General features: G+C 34.4%; 1 non-coding gene across 1 annotated transcript; it reads left to right on the forward strand.

Moving 5' to 3' along the window:
* Nucleotides 1-10,832: 10,832 nt before the first annotated feature.
* LOC112780221 (small nucleolar RNA R71) lies at nucleotides 10,833-10,940 on the forward strand. The gene has a single exon (XR_003191073.1). It is a non-coding gene; the product is annotated as a small nucleolar RNA R71 (small nucleolar RNA).
* Nucleotides 10,941-12,203: the final 1,263 nt, after the last annotated feature.

Below are 12,203 nucleotides of genomic sequence, written 5' to 3' on the forward strand. Positions count from 1 at the left end.
AAATCCAGTTATGTTTTAGAGACTACAAGAAAAAAGAGCTATTTTAACACTTTTTTTAACAGCCATAATTAAATGTAAAAATTAATATATATTTTTGACAAATATCACAAATGTCAAATTCTCTATGTTTTCTTGATGAATAATTTGACTGTAGAAAATTACTCCTCAATTTTGATACTCATTTATTTTTAATTTAGTCCACTATTCTTCTTTTTCTCTGGGCTCCATCAATTTCGGCATCACACTGCTCTCAATTTGGAATCATACTACTCATTTTTTATCTTCAAAATCCCAGTTTATTCTTCAGTTTCAAGATCTCATCCCATTTTTTATTAAAATTTTTTGTTGAGAATTTTTTATGGTCAATAAATGTCAAAATAAATAATATTTTTTACGGTTAATAAGTAACATAGAAAATATATTCTCAAATTTTTCTAACAAATTATTTTTGACAGCCAATATTTATCAAAATAAGATTTAAGCTTTTTTCACAATTACTTATATGTTTAAAATACTATTTTTAACAAAACTTTTATTAACATATTTTCATAGTTAAAATAGTGTCAAAATTTATTTTTTGACAAATTTTAATTCTTTTTTACACATATAACTCTCAAAAATAATCTATATTGTTGTAGTGAGAGAAGACTTGGTAAGAAAGCATAAGTCTTTAAGATATAGAGTAATCGATTGAATTGAATGGATCCTTCTCAAAATGATTTTGTGATATCGGGCTATTTATTTTTCAAGTAAAGTTCATCATGTATGTTTCTATCTATTTTCGAGATGAGCTAAATCTAAATTACCCTCCACTCAATATATATATATGGGAGTTCTACGGTGAGATTAGTTTATAACATAAATTTGATCTATAAATAAAATATTAACACATGGTAAGAAAATTAAATTTAAGATCAAAATAATTTTCTCTTTCTCTTATAATTTTTTATGATTACTTTTATCAAAATAATTTTTTAATTATATTTATAATTATTATTTTATTATTACTTTTATTTTTAAAAAATAATTTCTTATCATTATTTTTATAATTATTTTTACTAAAATGATTTTTTATAATTATTTTTTATTTAATAACTTCTAAAAATAATATCAAAATTATTTTTATAATTATTTTTATTATAATTTTTTATAATTATTTAGTAAAAATAATAATAAAAATAATTATAAGAATTTATTTTTTAAAAATAAAAATAAAAATAATTAAAAAATAATTTTAGTGTTATTTTTAGAAATTATTAAAATAATAATAATAAAAAATAATTAAAAAACTAAAAATAGTTATGAAAATTTATTTTAGTAAAAATAATTATAAGAAATTATTTTTTAAAAATAAAAATAATAATAAAATAATAATTATAAATATAATTAAAAAATTATTTTAGTGTGTTTTTTTTTTAATTATTATTTATAATCATAAAAATAATTATAAGAAATTATTTTGATAAAAATAATCATAAGAAAATATATAAGAGAGAGAATTATTTTGGTCATAAGTTTATCTTACCATGTGTCAGTATTTTATTTGTAGATTAAACTTATATCATTCTTAGTCACCAAAAATAATGCCACCATAAAACTCTCCTATATATATATATATATATATATGCTAGTAAATTGGGAATACAAGAGCCATAAACCTTAAAAGTTTGAAATTGAATAAATAACTATTTTGATGTTTAAAAAATTAAGATTTTGACTAAATAAATCTTAAAACGATATAATTAATGACTTTTCAAAAATAATTTAATAAATAAGTAAAATATAATTGTTGTCTTTAAAATTTGTTAGCATTTTTAAAAATAATCTTAAGTTTTAAAAATAAAATTAAAATAAAATAAAATTTAAAAATATTTTATATTTTTTAGTAAATTTTAAGAACAAAAAATGTATTGTATTTTAATAAATTGAATCAAATGTTTAACCAATTTACTTATATATTTATTTATCAAATAAAACATATATTTAAATGGTGTTTTGTTATTTATATTTTTAGAGTCTATTTTATTAAAATAATAATTTTATGTAAAAATGAGTATTTATTTTTTAAAATAGATATAAATGAGCAATGAAAAAGGAAAATAGAGAGAAGATGAGAGGGGAGGAATTTTTTTAAATAAAAAAAAATCATATTTACTCTTTTAAATATTTTTCTAATTGTTTACCATTTTAAATATTTACTAACAATTTCGTAGACAAAAGCCTATTGCACAGACTCTAACTGTAAAGTAGAGGAACAAAATAATAGTATAGTCCATGCCAGCGCAATAGAAAAAGAGAGATTTTCGCTCTATTGTGCAACTGCTTCTTGCGAAAATAGGAGGGACCACACTATGAAACAATGTAGACAGTGCCTGTGCAGTATACTAAAATCACTTGTTAAAATTGCAAGTTGTTAGAGTTGAAAGACAAAAAGAGAAAGAAGAAGAAAATGAAAAAAGAAAGGAGAGAAAAGAAAATTTTGTCATAATGACTTGGAGTAATGACATCAATCGTTTGAATAAAGGCAAATATATGGCAGGCCACATTGATGACCAGGTTAAAATTTAAATTAATTTTTTGTTTATTATATTATTATTGTTAATTGATTAGTTAATAGTTATAAGTTTATGATAACTTTAATATATAAGGGAATAGATATTTATAATATATAAATTAGGAGACTTCTAAATTTAATGTAGAAATCTTTGGATTTAGGCTTCATGTTGTAGATTATTATGAAATGAGATAAATGTTGATTTATAATTGATAGATTTTAAGAGATGTTTTACATAATAGATGTTATTGGTAGATATTGGGAGGTATTTAATGTAGAAATATTTGGATTTAAGCGTATTGTTATAGCTTATTATGATTGAGATGAATGGTGATTTATAGTTGATAGAGTTTTAGAGATGCTTTACATAATGGGTATTATTGTTAATGGTGACTTAAATTGAGCTTGATGTTAAAATTACACAGAGTTGGCAGGTCCTATTTCCGAGGATGAATAAGGACTCAGGAGTAGAAGGATCGCCTACTGTATTACTTCCTTATTTAGAGGAGGCTGATTTTACCTATGTAGCTTGAGATAGAGATTTTCACTTCGACGGAAAGGTTACACATCTCCCTTGGCACAACATTGATGCTCTTAAATAGATTGGTAGTCATGTAGCCAAATCTTTGACTAGAATCACAGTGTCGCAGCCAAACCTATTTACGAAACGTATTTGTCCACGTCGCAAAGTGAGATCTTTTAGCGCTCTCATATAACCCAAGTATTGCTCCTCATTTGGGGAATATGCTGCATTCATCAGGGGTTATTTTTCTTCTTTACACTTGAACCAACTCATGAAATTAGCAGCATTATGACGAATACAAGAAGCATGGTATGTCTCTAAAGGATGTCATCCACTATTCTTCTCTTCTGTTGCAGTATGTATGACTCTAGCTCTATTAGATATTGCAAGAATACCTTACCGTGACATGCTATGTTGCTGCAAATTCTTTATAAAGAACAACTAAGACTCCGTTGACTCCGACTCAACCAATACAACAGCGATAAGAATAATGCTTGAGTTTCTATCTTATGCAATGGCCAATAATAGAACCCCTTCATATCGCCCATACAAATGTATGCCATCAATAGATACTAGAGGCTTGCAATACTTGAAGGCTTCATAACGTGGCACAAGCCTGATATCATGAATCCTACCAGGCAAATATTGTTCAATCATATTCAGCAACCTCGAAAAATGGTTGTATGATTCTTTGCAATCCCCATAGATTTGAATAATTGCTTTTTGCTTCACCACCCAAACCTTCCTGTATGACGGCTTAAATCTATAGCTCTACTATACTATCCCTTGTAGTGCTCTAATTGAAATGGAAGGATGACCTAAATTGATTAATATATCAACCAATTTTAGATATCTTACAACAATAACATGTAACCATTTTTTCAAAAACAGAGGCAAAAATTAAAAAAATTTACCTTCTATCATGGAAAAGGTCACTTTGCATATCAGGTTGCTGTCGAGATTTGAATGATCTTGGGACAGTGTTGGCACTAAGCACGTGTGCATAGCTTCATATTTATAAACCTCCCAATAACTAATATTCTGTCAATATGCAACCTGAATGCTCCACCGACAACCTACAACATAATATCTTCACTAACAATGATACTTCAGATAATCTGATTCAACCACCTGATACTCTACACTTTGACAAATGATGTAGTTCTTGATGGCAAGGTGAACGAACTCTCTACTGTAGAATCTATGGCCAACCCTTATTTATGTGCTCCCATCTATGTTACAGTCATCAGCAACCCCGGACCAAAAGGCATTGACTCCATTTGCATAACATCTAGGTCCAATATTGAATAATAGCTTGGAACTTGGTCTTGGCTAGAAAGTGGTAACCATGGAGGCAATATATGTCGTGAGGAAGTGGTGCACGAAATTGTGATCCCTCGTAATGGCTCCAAAAACTTGGTGCTCTAATCTTAATTCATAAGTTGTCACAACTTCGATACAACTAACCAGCAAGTGCACTGGGTCGTCCAAGTAATAAAACCTTACGTGAGTAAGGGTCGATCCCACGGAGATTGTTGGTATGAAGCAAGCTATGGTCATCTTGTAAATCTCAGTCAGGCGGATATCAAATGGTTATGGAGTTTTCGAATAATAATAATAATAAATAAACAGAAAATAAAGATAGAAATACTTATGTAATTCATTGGTGAGAATTTCAGATAAGCGTATAGAGATGCTTTCGTTCCTCTGAACCTCTGCTTTCCTGCTGTCTTCATCCAATCCTTCCTACTCCTTTCCATGGCAAGATTTATATAGGGCATCACCGTTGTCAATGGCTACATCCCATCCTCTCTGTGAAAAAGGTCCAAATGATCTGTCATGGCACGGCTAATCATCTGGAGGTTCTCGATCATACTGGAATAGGGTTCACCCTCCTTTTGCGTCTGTCACTACGCCCAGCACTCGCGAGTTTGAAGTTCGTCACAGCCATCCCTTCCCAGATCCTACTCGGAATACCACAGACAAGATTTAGACTTTCCGGATCTCAGGAATGGCCATTCATGGTTTCTAACTTATACCACGAAGATTCTAATATCTCGGACTCGGTCCCCTGTATTAGATATCTAAGAGATACTCATTCTAGCTTGTTTGCATGTAGAACGGAAGTGTTTGTCAGGCACGCGTTCATAAGTAAGAATGATGATGAGCGTCACATAATCATCACATTCATCATGTTCTTGGGTGTGAATGGATATCTTAGAAGCGGAATAAGTTGAATTGAATAGAAAAACAGTAGTACTTTGCATTAAATCATGAGGAATAGTAGAGCTCCACACCTTAATCTATGGAGTGCAGAAACTCTACCGTTGAAAAATACATAAGTGAAAGGTTCAGGCATGGCCGAATGGCCAGCCCCCAAACGTGATCAATAGATAAAAAGATAATCCAAAGATGTCCGAAGATGAAAATACAATAGTAAAAAGTCCTATTTATACTAAACTAGTTACTAGGGTTTACAGAAGTAAGTAATTGATGCATAAATCCACTTCCGGGGCCCACTTGGTGTGTGCTTGGGCTGAGCATGAAGTTTACACGTGCAGAGGCTTCTTTTGGAGTTGAACGCCAAGTTGTAACGTGTTTTTGGCGTTCAACTCTGGTTCGTGACGTGTTTCTGGTGTTTAACTCCAGACTACAGCGTAGAACTGGTGTTCAACGCCCTTTTGCGTCATCTAAACTCGGCCAAAGTATGGACTATTATATATTGCTGGAAAGCCCTGGATGTCCACTTTCCAACGCAATTAGAAGCACGCCATTTTGAGTTCTGTAGCTCCAGAAAATCCACTTTGAGTGCAAGGAGGTCAGAATCCAACAGCATCAACAGTCCTTCTTCAACCTCTGAATCTGATTTTTGTTCAAGTCCCTCAATTTTAGCCAGAAAATACCTGAAATCACAGAAAAACACACAAACTCATAGTGAAGTCCAGAAATATGAATTTAACACAAAAACTAATAAAAACATCCCTAAAAGTAACTAGATCCTACTAAAAACATACCAAAAATAATGCCAAAAAGCGTATAAATTATCCGCTCATCACAACACCAAACTTAAATTGTTGCTTGTCCCCAAGCAACTAAAAATCAAATAGGATAAAAAGAAGAGAATATACTATAAATTCCAAACTATCAATGAAACATAGCTCCAATCAGATGAGCAGGACTTGTAGCTTTTTGCCTCTTGAATAGTTTTGGCATCTCACTTTATCCATTAAAGTTCAGAATGATTGGCATCTATAGGAACTCAGAGTTCAGATAGTGTTATTAATTCTCCTAGTTCAGTATGTTGATTCTTGAACACAGCTACTTTATGAGTCTTGGCCGTGGCCCTAAGCACTTTGTTTTCCAGTATTACCACCGGATACATAAATGCCACAGACACATAACTGGGTGAACCTTTTCAATTTTTTTCGCCATTTTTTTTCTTTTTTTTTTCTGCAAGCTATTTGTATTCACTACTTTTTCTTGCTTCAAGAATCATTTTTATGATTTTTCAGATTATCAAATAACATGTCTCCTTGTCATCATTCTTTCAAGAGCCAACATATTTAACATTCATAAATAACAACTTCAAAAGACATATGCACTGTTCAAGCATTCATTCGCAAAACAAAAAGTGTTGTCACCACATCAATATAATTAAACTAAGTTCAAGGATAAATTCAAAACTCATGTACTTCTTGTTCTTTTGAATTAAAAATATTTTTCATTTAAGAGAGGTGATGGATTCATATTCACTACTTTAAGGCATAAACACTTAGACACTAATGATCATGTAATAAAGACACAAACATAGATAAACATTTAACATAAGAAAACGAAAAATAGAAAATTTAAGAACAAGGAATAAGTCCACCTTAGTGATGGTGGCGTTTCCTTCTTGAGGAACCAATGATGTCCTTGAGCTCTTCTATGTCTCTTCCTTGTCTTTGTTGCTCCTCCCTCATAGCTCTTTGATCTTCTCTAATTTCATGGAGGATGATTGAGTGCTCTTGATGTTCCACCCTTAGTTGTCCCATGTTGGAACTCAGTTCTCCTAGGGAGGTGTTGATTTGCTCCCAAAAGTTCTGTGGAGGAAAGTGCATCCCTTGAGGCATCTCAGGGATTTCTTGGTGATGAGCTTCTTCATGCGTCTCTTGAGATCCATGAATAGGCTCTCTTGTTTGCTCCATCCTTTTCTTAGTGATGGGCTTGTCCTCATCAATGAGGATATCTCCCTCTATGTCAATCCCAGCTAAATTGCATAGATGGCAAATGAGGTGAGGAAAAGCTAACCTTGCCATAGTGGAGGACTTGTCAGCCACCTTGTAGAGTTCTTGAGGTATAATCTCATGAACCTCCACCTTTTCTCCAATCATGATGCTATGGATCATGATGGTCCGGTCTATAGTAACTTCAGACCGGTTGCTAGTGGGAATGATTGAGCGTTGAATGAACTCCAACCATCCTCTAGCTACAGGCTTAAGGTCCAGTCTTCTCAGTTGAACCGGTTTGCCTTTTGAGTCAATCTTCCATTGAGCTCCTTCTACACATATGTCCATGAGGACTTGGTCCAACCTTTGATTAAAGTTGACTCTCCTTGTGTAGGGGCGTGCATTCTCTTCCATCATTGGCAAGTTGAACGCCAACCTCACATTTTCCGGACTAAAATCTAAGTGATTCCCCCGAACCATGGTAAGATAATTCTTTGGGTTCGGGTTCTTACTTTGATCATGGTTCCTAGTGATCCATGCATTAGCATATAACTCTTGAACCATTAGAATTCTAACTTGTTGGATGGGGTTTGTAAGAACTTCCCAACCTCTTCTTTGGATTTCATGTCGGTTTTTCAGATACTCATTTCTCTTGAGTTTGAAAGGGACCTCGGGGATCACCTTCTTCTTGGCCACAACATCATAGAAGTGGTCTTGATGGGCTTTGGAGATGAATCTTTCCATCTCCCATGACTCGGAGGTGGAAGCTTTTGTCTTCTCTTTCCCTTTTCTAGAGGATTCTCCGGTCTTAGGTGCCATCTATGGTAATGGAAAAACAAAAAGCTTATGCTTTTACCACACCAAACTTAGAATATTGCTCGCCCTCGAGCAAGAGAAGAAAAAGAAGAAGAAGAAGAAGAAGAAGAAGAAGAAGAAGAAGAAGAAGAAGAAGAAGAAGAAGAAGAAGAAGAAGAAGAAATGGAGGAGAGGGAGAGAGAGTTGTGTTTCGGCCAAGAAGGGGAAGAGAGGGTTGTGTTATGTGAAAATGAAGAAGAATGGAGGGGTTTATATAGTGTAGGGAGAGGGGTTAGGTTCGGCCATTTAGGGTGGGTTTGGGTGGGAAAGTGATTTTGAATTTTGAAGGTAGGTGGGGTTTATGAGGTAGGTTTATGGGAAAGAGTGGATGGATGTGAGTGGTGAAGGGGTAGTAGGGAAGAGAGCTTGATGTGATTGGTGAAGGATTTTGGCGAAGGGTGTTTATTGGGAAGAGAGGATGAATGAGAAGAGGGAAGAGTATGAGTGGAGGTAGGTGGGGATCCTGTGGGATCCACAGATGCTGAGATGATCCTGTGGGGTCCACAGATCCTGAGGTGTCAAGAATTTACATCCCTGTACCAATTAGGCATGTAAAATGCCTTTGCATGCAATTCTGGCATTTAAACGCCGAATTGATGCTTGTTCTGGGCATTCAGCGCCCAGATGCAGCATGTTTCTGGCGTTGAACGCCAGTTCTATGCTTGTTTTTGGTGTTCAGTGCCAGCTTTTCTCAGTGTGCATTCCTGGTGTCTAAACACCAGGATGCTGCTTGTTTTGGGCGTTCAACGCCAGATCCATGCTCTGTTCTGGCGTTGAACGCCAACCAGATGCTCCTTACTGGCATTTAAACGCCAGTAAGCCCTTCCTCCAGGGTGTGATTTTTCTTCTGCTGTTTTTGATTCTTTTTTTTATTTTTCTATTTATTTTGTGACTCCACATGATCATGAACCTAATAAAACATGAAAGAACAATAAAAATAAAATTAAAATTAGATAAATAAAAATTGGGTTGCCTCCCAACAAGCGTTTCTTTAATGTCAATAGCTTGATCAGGTCAATTTTATAGACTTCCCTACACCAAACTTAGAGTTTGGATATGGGAGTTCAACACCAAACTTAGAGTTTGGCTGAGGCCTCCCAACACCAAACTTAGAGTTTGAGTGTGGGGGCTTTAGTTGAATCTGTACTGAGAGAAGCTTTTTATGCTTCCTCTCTATTGTTACAGAAGGAGATTCTTGAGTTTTAAACACAAGGTTGTCCTCATTCAGTTGAAGGATCAATTCTCCTCTATCTACATCAATCACAGCTCTTGCTGTGGCTAGGAAGGGTCTTCCAAGAATGATGGATTCATCCTCATCCTTCCCAGTATCCAGGATTATGAAATCAGCAGGGATGTAAAGGCCTTCAACCTTTACTAACACGTCCTCTACTTGTCCATAAGCCTCTTTTCTTGAGTTGTCTGCCATCTCTAATGAGATTCTGGCAACTTACACCTCAAAGATTCCCAGTTTCTCCATTACAGAGAGTGGCATGAGGTTTATTCCTGATCCAAGGTCACATAGAGCCTTCTCAAAGGTCATGGTGCCTATGGTGCAAGGTATTAGGAACTTTCCAGGATCTTGCTTCTTTTGAGACAATCTCAATTGATCCAATGCATTTAGTTCATTGGTGAACAGGGGAGGTTCATCTCCCCAAGTCTCACTACCAAATAAATTGGCATTCAGCTTCATGATTGCACCAAGGAACTTTGCAACTTGCTCTTCAGTAACATCCTCATTCTCTTCAGAAGAAGAATACTCATCAGAGCTCATGAAGGGCGTCAGGAGGTTTAATGAAATCTCTATGGTCTCTAGATGAGCCTCAGAGTCCTTTGGTTCCTCAGAGGGAAACTCATTGTTGATCACTGGACGTCCCAGGAGGTCTTCCTCCTTGGGATTCACGTCCTCCCCTTCCTTCTTGGATTCGGCCATAATGGTTATATCAATGGCCTTGCACTCTCCTTTTGGATTTTCTTCTGTATTGCTTGGGAGAGCACTAGGAGGGGTTTCAGTGATCTTCTTACTCAGCTGGCCCACTTGTGCCTCCAAATTTTTAATGGAGGACCTTGTTTCATTCATGAAACTCAGAGTGGCCTTAGATAGATCAGAGACTAAGTTTGCTAAATTAGAGGTACTTTGTTCAGAGTTCTCTGTCTGTTGCTGAGTAGATGATGGAAAAGGCTTGCTATTGCTAAACCTGTTTCTTCCACCATTATTAAAGCCTTGTTGAGGCTTTTGTTGATCCTTCCATGAGAGATTTGGGTGATTTCTCCATGAGGGATTATAGGTGTTTCCATATGGTTCACCCATGTAATTCACCTCTGCTATTGCAGGGTTTTCAGGATCATAAGCTTCTTCTTCAGAAGATGCCTCTTGAGTACTGTTGGATGCAGCTTGCATTCCATTCAGACTCTGAGAAATCATATTGACTTGCTGAGTCAATATTTTATTCTGAGCCAATATGGCATTCAGAGTATCAATTTCAAGAACTCCCTTCTTCTGAGGCGTCCCATTACTCACAGGATTCCTCTCAGAAGTGTACATGAACTGGTTGTTAGCAACCATGTCAATGAGTTCTTGAGCTTCTGCAGGCGTTTTCTTTAGGTGAATGGATCCACCTACAGAAGTATCCGATGACATCTTAGCTAATTCAGACAGACCATCATAGAATATATCCAGGATGGTCCATTCTGAAAGCATGTCCGAAGGACACTTTTTGGTCAGTTCCTTGTATCTCTCCCAAGCTTCATAGAGGGATTCACCTTCTTTCTGTCTGAAGGTTTGAACATCCACTCTAAGCTTACTCAGCTTTTGAGGAGGAAAGAACTTGGCTAAGAAAGCCTTGACCAGCTTATCCCAAGAGTTCAGGCTATCCTTAGGTTGAGAGTCCAACCATATTTTAGCTCTGTCTCTTACAGCAAACGGGAAAAGCATAAGCCTGTAGACTTCAGGATCTACTCCATTAGTCTTAACAGTGTCACATATCTGCAAGAATTCAGTTAAGAACTGAAAGGGATCTTCAGATGGAAGTCCATGAAACTTGTAGTTTTGTTGCATCAGAGAAACTAATTGAGGTTTAAGCTCAAAATTGTTTGCTCCAATGGTAGGGATGGAGATGCTTCTTCCATGTAAATTGGAATTAGGTGCAGTAAAGTCACCAAGCATCCTCCTTGCATTATTATTATTTTCGGCTGCCATTTCCTCTTCCTGTTCGAAAATTCCTGTAAGGTTGTCTCTGGATTGTTGTATTTTAGCTTCTCTTAGTTTTCTTTTCAGAGTACTTTCAGGTTCAGGATCTGCTTCAACAAGAATGTTCTTGTCCTTGCTCCTGCTCATATGACAAAGAAGGGAATAACAAAGAAAATATGGAATCCTCTATGTCACAGTATAGAGATTCCTTTGTGTGAGTAGAAGAAGAAAAGAATGTAATGTAAGGAAAGAGAAGGGAGGAGAATCCAAACACAAGGGTGAGGAGAGCAGAGATATGAGATGAAGAGAAGTGTTAGTAAGTAATTAAATAAATAGAAGAAGATGAGGGAGAGGAAATTTCGAAAATTAATTTTGAAAAAGAGTTAATGATTTTCGAAAATTAAGATAAAATTAAAATTAAAATTAAAAATTGAAACAATTAATTGATTAAAAAGAATTTTTGAAAAAGAGAGAGGTATTTTCGAAAATTAGAGAGGGATAGTTAGTTAGGTAGTTTTGAAAAAGATAAGAAACAAACAAAAAGTCAATTAGTTAGTTGAAAAAGATTTGAAAATCAATTTTGAAAAGATAAGAAGATAAGAAGTTAGAAAAGATATTTAAAAAGATAAGATAAAAAGATATTTTTGAAAAGATATGATTGAAATTAGTTTTGAAAAAGATTTAATTTTTAAAATCACAATTAATGACTTGATTCACAAGAAATCACAAGATATGATTCTAGAACTTAAAGTTTGAATCTTTCTTAACAAGTAAGTAACAAACTTGAAATTTTTGAACCAAAATATTAATTGTTGATGATATTTTCGAAAATATGATATAAAATTAAGAAAAAGATTTTTGAAAAATATTTTTAAA

This window comes from Arachis hypogaea, chromosome 19 (genome assembly GCF_003086295.3).
Source record: "Arachis hypogaea cultivar Tifrunner chromosome 19, arahy.Tifrunner.gnm2.J5K5, whole genome shotgun sequence".
NCBI classification, from domain to species: Eukaryota; Viridiplantae; Streptophyta; class Magnoliopsida; order Fabales; family Fabaceae; genus Arachis; species Arachis hypogaea.